Raw genomic sequence first — 11,325 nt, forward strand, 5'->3', positions numbered from 1 at the left:
TTCTTTTGCATTGCCTTTCTTTGGGATTGGAATGAAATCTGACCTTTTCCAGGCCTGTGGCCACTGCTGAGTTTTCCAAATTAGATGGCATATTGAGTGCAGCACTTTCACAGCATCATCTTTCAGGATTTGAAATAGCTCAACTGGAAATCCATCACCTCCACTAGCTTTGTTCGTAGTGATGCTTTCTAAGACCCACTTGACTTCACATTCCAAGATGTCTGGCTCTAGATTAGTGATCACATCATCATGATTATCTGGGTCATGAAGATTTTTGTACAGTTCTGTATATTCTTGCCACCTCTTAATATCTTCTGCTTCTGTTAGGTCCATACCATTTCTGTCCTTTATCGAGCCCATCTTTGCATGAAATGTTCCCTTCATATCTCTAATTTTCCTGAAGAGATCTCTGGTCTTTCCCATTCTGTTGTTTTCCTCTATTTTTTTGCATTGATCACTGAGGAAAGCTTTCTTATCTCTCCTTGTTATTCCTTTGAATTCTGCATTCAGATGTTTATATCTTTCCTTTTCTCCTTTGCTTTTCGCTTCTCTTCTTTTCACATCTATTTATAAGGCCTCCTCAGACAGCCATTTTGCTTTATTACATTTCTTTTCCATGGGGATGGTCTTGATCCCTGTCTCCAGTACAATGTCACGAACCTCCATCCATAGTTCATGAGGCACTCTGTCTGTCAGATCTAGTCCCTTAAATCTATTTCTTACTTCCACTTCTTGCCACCTCTGCTTAATATCTGCTTCTGTTATGTCTATACCATTTCTGTCCTTTATCGAGACCATCTTTGCATGAAATGTTCCCTTGGTATCTCTAATTTTCTTGAAGGGATCTCTAGTCTTTCCCATTCTGTTGTTTTCCTCTATTTCTTTGCACTGATCGCTGAGGAAAGCGATCATAAGGGATTTGATTTATGTCCTACCTGAATGGTCTAGTGGTTTTCCCCACTTTCTTCAATTTAAGTCTGAATTTGACAATAAGGAATTCATGATCTGAGCCATAGTCAGCTCCTGGTCTTGTTTCTGCTGACTGTATAGAGTTTCTCCATCTTGGGCTGCAAAGTATAATCAGTCTGATTTCGGTGTTGGCCATCTGGTGATGTCCATGTGTAGAGTCTTCTCTTGTGTTGTTGGAAGAGGGTGTTTGCTATGACCAGTACATTCTCTTGGCAAAACTCTATTAGCCTTTGCCCTGCTTCATTCTGTATTCCAAGGCCAAATTTACCTGTTACCCTAGGTGTTCCTTGACTTCCTACTTTTGCATCCAGTCCCCTGTAATGAAAAGGACATCTTTTTGGGTGTTAGTTCTAAAAGGTCTTGTAGGTCTTCATAGAACCATTCAACTTCAGCTTCTTCAGCGTTACTGGTTGGGGCATAGTCTTGGATTACCATCATATTGAATGGTTTGCCTTGTAAATGAACAGAGGTCATTCTGTTGTTTTTGACATTGCATCCAAGTACTGCATTTTGGACTCTTTTGTTGACCCATGATGGCTACTCCATTTCTTCTAAGGGATTCCTGCCCACAGTAGTAGATATAATGGTCATCTGAGTTAAATTCACCCATTCCAATCCATTTTAGTTCACTGATTCCTAGAATGTCGACATTCACTCTTGCCATCTCGTTTGACCACTTCCAATTTGCCTTGATTCATGGACCTGACATTCCAGGTTCCTGTGCAATATGGCTCTTTACAGCTTCGGACCTTGCTTCTATCACCAGTCACATCCACAACTGGGTATTGTTTTTACTTTGGCTCCATCCCTTCATTTTTTCTGGAGTTATTTCTCCACTGATCTCCATAAGCATATTGGGCACCTACCAACCTGGGGAGCTCCCCTTTCAGTATCCTATTATTTTGCCTTTTCATAGTGTTCATGGGGTTCTCAAGGCAAGAATATGAAGTGGTTTACCATTCCCTTCTCCAGTGGACCAAATTCTTTCAGACCTCTCCACCATGACCCTCCCATCTTGGATGACCCCTCACGGCATGGCTTAGTTTCATTGAGTTCGACAAGGCTGTGGTCTGTGTGATCAGATTGGCTAGTTTTGTGTGATTATGGTTTCAGTGTGTCTGCCTTCTGATGCCCTCTCGCAACACCCACCGTCTTACTTGGATGTGGGGTATCTCTTCACGGCTTCTCCAGCAAAGCGCAGCTGTTGCTCCTTACCTTGGATGAGGGGTATCTCCTCACGGCCGCCCCTCCTGACCTTGAACGTGAAGTAGCTCCTCTCGGCCCTCCTGCACCCACACAGCCGCCACTCCTTGGACATGGATTTTCAGCTCTTCCTAAAAATCAGCGATGGATGTGGATATTGAATTACATTTCTTGGGGTGCTGATCTAGTCATTTTTTACTCTGTTAATGTGATCTCATATTAGTTTCTTACTACTGGCTATCTGCCTGCAATGCAGGACGCCAGGTTCAATTCCTGGGTTGGGAAGCTCTCCTGGAGTAGGAAATGGCAACCCACTCCAGTATTCTGGCCTAGAAGATCCCATGGACAGAGGAGCCTGGCAAGCTACAGTCCATGGGGTCACAAGAGTCAGACATGACTTAGTGACTAAACCACCACCACTGGGCTAGCCTGGCATTCAGGGAACCAACTCTTGGTCATGATGTATTATTTTAAAATTTACTCAAAATATGTTTTTGCTAATATTCTGTGAAATATTTTAGAATGAATTTTATTAAAGTATTTTTCTACAGTTTTCTACTTTTGTTCTAAATGTTCTTTGTATAAATATTGTGTAGAGCTGATAAAGAAAAATTTGGAAGGTTCTTTTCTTGCTCCTTTGTTACTTTACTCTTTCCCTTATTTTTTTTATTGCTTGCTCTGAGTATTACGTTTTACATACATAACTGATCACTGGTTTTGGCATTTTTACAAGTTCAAGTGACGTGCGAGAATCTTATTTCCCTCTGTCTCTTTACCATCCTCCATTTATAATTGTTTAAATATTTCCTGTATATACTTTGAGAATCACATCAGATAATGTTATAATTTTTGCTCCAATCCTCAAACTTAATTTAGAAAAGTTGAACAAAGAAGGCTACATATTTGCTCTCACCCATACCCTTTTTGTTATATTCTCTTCTGTCTTGAAATTCTAAGATTCCTTATTTTATTGTGTTTTTCTATTTCAAGGACTCTCTTTGAACATTGTTTAGGGTAGGTGCTTATAATATTTCATTTTGTTTACCTGATAATATTTTCATTTTCCCTGCATTTCTGAAGGACAGGTTCACTGAATATAGAATTACAGAATAAATATATACCTAAATAACTATCAAATTATAGTTATTTTCTTTTAGCACTTGGAAGCTGTTGTGTCAACTTCCTTCTGGTTTTCATGGTTTCCAATGAGAAATCTGCTGTGATTTGAATGATTTATACTCTATTGATAGTTATTATTTGTGTCTTGCTGCTACAAGAACTTTCCCTTGTTTTTTGCTTTTAAGTTTGATTATAACATGTACTGATAATGAATTTCTTTGGGTTTATCCTGTATTGTGTTTTCTTAGCTTTTAAAATCTGTATGCTTATGTCTTTTACTGAATCTGAGAAATTTTCAGTCATTATTTATTTGAATGCTTTTTCAGCCCCCTCTTTTTCTTCTTTTCACTTGGAACTCAAATGACACAAATGTCAGCACTTTCATTAGACTCCCATAGGCCCCTGAGGTTTTGGTTTGCTCATGGTTTTAGTTTTATTCACTCTATTTTCTCTTTGTTGTTTAGACTGGACAATTTTTACTGTATTAATTTCAAGATCATGAATTCTTTACTCTGTCATCTCTATTTTGTTGTTGAGAGAAACAACATAAAACTCCACTGAGTTTTAAAATTTTGGTTATTGTATTTTTTAATTCTAAGATTTCTATTTGGTTTTCCTTTATGTCTTTATTACTTTGCTGAAACTTTTTCACATTTCCATTTATTTCAAGCATGTTTGTAACTGTTCCTTGAGGCATTTTTAAAATTGAGAACTGCTTTAAAATGCTTGTCAAGAAGCAAATAATAAAATGAAAGTAGAAATGAATAAAAGTGAAAGCAAAAACAATAAGAAAAGGCAATGAAATGAGCTGATTCTTTGAAAAGAGTCAATAAAATGGAAAGACTTAAAAAGATAATATACAATAATCAATATCAAGAATGACATAGGTACTACAATTATAGACCTTGAATCTTTGAAAAAGACAGTAAAAGAATACTATAAACAACTTAATTTCATTCAATAACTCAGAAGAAATGGACCAATTCCTTGAAAATTGCAACCTACTGCTGCTGCTAAGTTGCTTCAGTCATGTCCGACTCTGTGCGACCCCATAGACAGCAGCTCACCAGGCTCCCCTATCCCTGGGATTCTCCAGGCAAGAACATTGGAATGGGTTGCCATTTCCTTCTCCAATGCGTGAAAGTGAAGTCGCTCAGTCCTGTCCAATTCTTTGTGACCCCATGGACTGCAGCCTACCAGGCTCCTCCGTCCATGGGATTTTCCAGGCAAGAGTACTGGAGTAGGTTGCCATTGCCTTCTCCAACCTACTACTACTACTTAGCAAAGGTAAAGTAGATAACTTGAGCAGCACTGTACCTATAAAAGAAATAAGAGTTTCTAATTAGAAAGCCCCCCCAAAAGGAAATATGCTATCCCATACAGTTTAACTTGTAAGAATTACCAAACATGTTTAAAAGTTAACACCAATTTAACACAATCTCTTCCAGCAAGAAAAGAAGGTGAAAACATTTCTGAAACCAGAATTGCCTCAAAAATTACCACAAATACAGTACAAGAAAATACAATCATCTATCAAAATCTCCCATGACTTTGTTGCAAAATTCCTCAATAGAATGCTAACAAATTGAACCCAGCATTGTGTGTTTTTTTAATTACATACCGTTACCACATGTGATTATTCCTACTATGTGAGACTGGATCAATGTTTGAAAATCAATTACCCTAAGCAATGACACCCCACTCCAGTACTCTTGCCTGGAAAAGCCCATGGACGGAGGAGCCTGGTAGGCTGCAGTCCATGGGGTTGCTAACAGTTGGGCATGACTGAGTGACTTCATTTTCACTTTTCACTTTCATGCATTGGAGAAGGAAATGGCAACCTACTCCAGTATTCTTGCCTGGAGAATCCCAGGGACAGGGGAGCCTGGTGGGCTGCTGTCTATGGGGTCGCACAGAGCTGGACATGACTGAAGCGACTTAGCAGCAGCAGCAGCAGCAGCAGCAGCAGCAGCAACCATATGAACAAGTTAAGAAAAAATATATATGATTTGTCAATCAATGCAGGAAGAGCATTGGACAAAATCTATCAAAGACATTATAAAAATTCATCAATCTAGTAATAGAGGAAATCCTTAAACTTAATGAAGAGCACCTACAAAGTAACCTAACATCATAGTTAAAGGAAAAACAATCCTTTGCCCCTAAAACTGATCGAGGAAAGGATGTCTCCTCTTAGCACTGTTATTCTGACCACCTGGCAACATGGCATTGGAGGTTCTAACTGCTGTAATAAGACAGTAAAAAGAAACAAAAGGCTCACAGATTAAAAAGGAAGGAAAAAACTCCTTATTTTCTGATAATGTTATCTATGTAAAAAATGAATCTACAAAATCCTCACAAAATTTTACCACATATGAATTCATCAGGTCAGAGGACATAAAATCATCACACAAAGAATTAACTGAAATTCTACTTATTAAAAATGAACATGTAGAAACCAACTGAAACCATGATGCCATTTCCAGTTTTCCAATAAAATGAAAAACTTAGCTATAAGTGTAACACATTCAGGGTCTGTATACTGAAATTTGCAAAATTCCAAAGAAAGAAATAGAGAAAGACTTTAAAAATAGAAGGTAAGTCCTATGTTCATGGATTGGAAGACTCAACTTAGTAAAGATGTTGATTCTCTGCAAACTGATCTCTAGTTTTAATAAAGTTTCTATCAAACCACCACTTAATTTTATTTGTTTTTGTGGACATCAACAAGCTTTTTGTAAAATCTATATGGGAAGGTATGGCAGTAGAGTAGGTAAAACAACCTTGAAAAGAATAAAGTGGGAGGAAAAACTTTACCTGATACTAAAAATAGGAGAAGGAGTACGTCAAGGCTGTATATTGTCATCCTGCTTATTTAACTTATATGCAGAGTACACCATGAGAAACGCTAGAATCAAGATTGCTGGGGGAAATATCAATAACCTCAGATATGCAGATGACACCACCCTTATGGCAGAAAGTGAAGAGGAACTAAAAAGCCTCTTGATGAAAGTGAAAGAGGAGAGTGAAAAAGTTGGCTTAAAGCTCAACATTCAGAAGACTAAGATCATGGCATCTGGTCCCATCACTTCATGGGAAATAGATAGGGAAACAGTGGAAACAGTGTCAGACTTTTTATTTTATTTTTTGGGGCTCCAAAATCACTGCGTATGGTGACTGCAGCCATGAAATTAAAATACGCTGACTCCTTGGAAGGAAAGTTATGACCAACCTAGATAGCATAATGAAAAGCAGAGACATTACTTTGCCAACAAAAGTCCGTCTAGTCGAGGCTATGGTTTTTCCAGTGGTCATGTATGGATGTGAGAGTTGGACTGTGAAGAAAGCTGAGCACCAAAGAATTGATGCTTTTGAACTGTGGTGTTGGAGAAGACTCTTGAGAGTCCCTTGGACTGCAAGGAGATCCAACCAGTCCATTCTAAGGGAGATCGGTCCTGGGTGTTCTTTGGAAGGAATGATGCTAAAGCTGAAATTCCAGTACTTTGGACACCTCATGTGAAGAGTTGACTCATTGGAAAAGACTCTGATGCTGGGAAGGATTGGGGGCAGGAGGAGAAGGGGATGACAGAGCATGAGATGGCTGGATGGCATCACCAACTCAATGGACATAAGTTTGAGTGAACTCCGGGAGATGGGTATGGACAGGGAGGCCTGGCGTGCTGCAATTCATGGGGTCACAAAGAGTCAGACACGACTGAGCGACTGAACTGAGCTGAACTGAGCTGAAAGCTTACTATGTAGCTTTACAGTAATCAGGACAGGGTGGTATTGGTGGAGGGATATCTGTGTGTATGTGTGTGTGTGCTCAGTTGCTCAGTCATGTCTGACTGTTTGTGACCTCATAGAGTATAGCCCACCAAGCTCTTCTGTTCTTGGAATTATCCAGGCAAGAATACTGGAATGGGGAGCCATTCCTGATAGCTTACGGTGAGCGGTGTCGGATTCGTGACCTCTGAAGGAGAGAAATTAGCTTTGGGACCAGAGACAAGGCTTTAGGCACTTAGAGCTTCATGTGGCAAAAGTTTTATCACAGTGAAAAAGGGATAGAGAGAGACACAGATATCAGAAGGGGCCGGAGAGTGCCCCACTGGCCTGTCTTATCAAGGTTTTTTATATAATTTTTAGTTGGTTACTAACAACAGAAAGGTCTTACCAGACCCACTCCCACAACATGCATCTTAAGATAACAGGATTAGTCAGAAGGTTCTTAAGAAGGAGAAACGTGTCCTTGAGCAAGATACATTGTTGTTATATAACTGTTGGTACAGAGTTTAAGGAAAAACATACCCCTCAGTAAGATGAGTTGTTTTATTATGTAATCATTAGCTCTGGCCTTAAAGAAAGTTAGTCTTAGAAGAAATAGATTGTTGCCATAACAACTCAGAGTTTAAGAAAAAAAATCTTGACTAAGAAGAGGTAAGAGGGTAAGTGAAGTCACTCAGTAGTGTCTGACTCTTTGCAACCCCATGGACAGTAGCCTGCACCAGGCTCCTCCGTCCATAGGATTTTCTAGGCAAGAGTACTGGAGTGGGTTGCCATTTCCTTCTCCAGGGAATCTTCCCAACCTAGGGATCGAACCCAGGTCTCCCATATTGTAGACAGACACTTTACTGTCTGAGACACCAGGAAAGTTCGACTGAGAAGGAGAGTAGAAAAGAAATGTTTGTCCTTTACTCCTCCTCAAGAGCACCAGACTCCTTACCCACCTACCTAAGAATTAGCTCTCTCATTCTCTTCTCCAGATGATGTTCATGACCCAGGGGTTGAACCTGGGTCTCTGCATTGCAGGTGGATTCTTTACCAACTGAGTCACCAGGGAAGCCTGGCGGGGGATCGACACATAGATTAACAGAACCAAAGAGGGATCCCAGAAATTCATCTACACAAATGTCCAGCTTATTTTGACAAAGGTGAAAAGCCATTCAAACAAGGAAAGATAGCATTTTCAAGAAAATGTGCTAGAGAAACGAGACATTAAATGAGCCTCAACCCAAATATCATGTCTATATGAATCACAGACTTAAAAGTGTAAAATAAAAACTGTTAGAGGAAAAAAAAAAATGGGAGAAAGTCTTGAGGTTCTTGTTCTCAGACAAGGAATTCTTACACTTGACACCAAGAACCCAGGTCTCCTGCATTGCAGGCAGATGCTTTAACCTCTGAGCTACCAGGGAAGCTCAAAAGTATGATCCATAAGAGAAAAATATTGATAAATTTATCTTATCAAAATTAAAATATTTTCTCTGTAAAAGACTTTGTTAAGAGGATGAAAAGGCAAGCATATCCACAGACTAAGAAAAAGTTTTGCAAATCATATATTTGACAAGGGACTTGTATGCAGAATATACAAAGAACTCTCAAAATTCAATATCAAGAAAACAATTGAATTAGAAAATGGGGAAAAGCTATGAACAGATATTTCTATTCATGAAGATATATAGATGGAAAATAAGCACGGGAAAAGATGTTCAATATCAGTAGTCATTTGAATTTATAAATTCAAACCACAATGAGATATTACTACACACCTTCCAAAATAATTAAAATAAAAAATATTGATAACACCAAATGTTAGTGAAGAGGCAGAGAGACTTCATCACTCATTTATTGCTTGTAGGAATGTAAAATAACCATCCATTCTGGAAAACAGTTTAGCAATTAAAAAACAAAAAACAAACTAAAGAGGTAACTACCATATGAATCACGAACTGCACTTGAGAATTTATCCCTGAGAAATCGAAGCTTCAATTCACACAAAAATGTATATATAAGTGTGCACAGTAGATTTATCAATAATGACTCCAACTGGGGCTAAGAAGAGGAAGTTCGTCGTTGATGGCATCTTCAAAGCTGAACTAAATGAGTTTTTCACTGAGGAGCTGGCTGAGGTGAGGTCTATGTTATTCCAACCAGGACAGAAATCATTATCTTGGCCACCAGGACACAGAATGTTCTTGGTGAGAAGGGCCGGTGGATTCTGGGAATTGACTGCTGTGGTTCAGAAGAGATTTGGCTTCCCTGATGGCAGTGTGTAGAGCTTTATGCTGAAAAGGTAGCCACAGGAGGTCTGTGTGCCATTGTCCAGGCAGAGTCTCTGTGTTACAGACTGGTCGGTCCTCCACCCTCCTGTGTGGCAGGCCTGCTGTGGTACGCTGCAGTTCTTCCTGGAGAGTGGGGCCAAAGGCTGCGAGGCGGTAGTGTCTGGGAAACTCTGAGGACAGAGGGCTGAATCCATGCATGGCTAAGTCCATGCAGATGGCCTCATGAGCCACAGTGGGGACCTCTTAGCTACTATGTTGAGCCTACCGTGCGCCCCGTGCTGTTCAGACAGGGTGTGCTGGGCGTCAAGGGAAAGAGCATCCTGCCTTGGGACCCAACTGGTAAGACTGGCCCTCAGAAGCCTCTTCCACCTTTGTGGAAGCCAAAGGTGAAACACTGCCTGCCACCCTCGTCTCTAAACAGAAGAGTGGGAAGCCTGAGCTGCCTGCATGCCCCAGCTGGTACCCACAGCAAAATCGGTCTCCTTGGCCACTGGATCGGGAGTTTGGATGCTGCTCTATAAAGATGTTTAATAAAAAATGTTTTAAAGAAAAAAAAAATAACTCCAACGGGAAACAATTCAGTTCTTCAATGGATGAATGGTTAAACAAATTTGTACATCTGTATCATGGAATTCTATTCAGTAATAAAAAGGAATAAATTACACACAACAACCAGGATAGATCTTAAGGAAATTATGCTGAGTGAGAAAAACCAATCTCCAAAAGTTACATACTGAATGATTCCATTTCTATAATATTTTTGAAAGTAAAAGTCGCTTAGTCGTGTCTGACTCTTTGCGACCCCGTGGACGATACAGTCCATGGAATCTCCAGGAATCTCCAGGCCAGAATACTGGAGTGGGTAGCCTTTCCCTTCTCCAGGGGCTCTTCCCAACCCAAGGGATCCAACCCAGGTCTCTTAAACTCATGTGATTATAGACATGAGAAACAAGTGGGTGGTTTCTAGGAGTTAGGATTTGAGGGAGGGGTGGCTCCAAAAGCGTAGCCCAAGGGAGCCTTGCAGTGACAGAGCAGTTCTGGATCTCAAGATGCTAGATGCACAAAACTCCTATGTGACAAATTTCATAGAACCACACACACACACACATGCATGCACATGGCTGTTTATACAACTGGCAACACCTTAATAAACTCTGTGGGTTGTACTAATGTCAGTATCATGGATCTGATATTATAGTCACGCAAAATGCTACCTTTGTGGGATTAGGGGTACAGAGTACAGAGGACGTACTATACGTTTTTCCCTACGTATTGTAAATCTTCTCCCAAATTAGTTTCGTAAATTTCCTTGTCACATAATTCCAACTTCTGAATCTTCTCAAAATTGGTGTTTGTCAATTGTATTTTCTCATTCAAGTTGAGATTTTCTGACAATGATTTTCAACTGAATCCTGAACACTGTGAGTACTGTGTTATGAGACACTAGCTTTTATTCAGGTCTTCTGTCTTATCAGTGTCTACTTACTGCTTGCTGGAGGTGGAAGTCCAGCCACCCTACTTTGCCTGTGCTGACACCCAGGGACAGAAGGTGCCCCATTACTCTAAGAGCTCAGGGACCCCACTAGATGTTTGCTGACACAAACACCACCCTGGCGCTTCCATACTCCCACTGACACTGCAGAGTGGGATAAGGACTCACTGTTGTTGGGAGGCTATAAAAGTCTCAGCTCCCCACTCCAGCGTCTCTGACACCACCAACCCAATGAGGGTGGGGATGTGTCTTGTCACAACTTGTGAGCATCTAGGCCCCTCTTATATTTTGGCTACAGGAGTAGGGTGAAGCCCTTGTTTTTGCCACAGTGCTTGACTGGAGTAGGGGAGTTATCACCTAGACGTCATGTTCTAGACAGAGCAGGCTTTTGGGAGGGCTGTCTGTGTTGTCGTTATTTCTGGATTGCTGGCTTCTCCAGCTCCCACTGTTGGATACAGGAGGCAGAAGGGAAACCCGAGG

At 40.4% G+C, this 11,325-nt stretch overlaps 1 pseudogene; it reads left to right on the forward strand.

Annotated features, from left to right (window-relative positions):
- Positions 1–9,107: 9,107 nt before the first annotated feature.
- Positions 9,108–10,950, forward strand: LOC138095449 (small ribosomal subunit protein uS3 pseudogene; annotated as a pseudogene).
- The last annotated feature ends 375 nt before the right edge of the window (positions 10,951–11,325 follow it).

The sequence above is a fragment of the Capricornis sumatraensis genome, chromosome 19 (genome assembly GCF_032405125.1).
Source record: "Capricornis sumatraensis isolate serow.1 chromosome 19, serow.2, whole genome shotgun sequence".
Taxonomy (NCBI): Eukaryota; Metazoa; Chordata; class Mammalia; order Artiodactyla; family Bovidae; genus Capricornis; species Capricornis sumatraensis.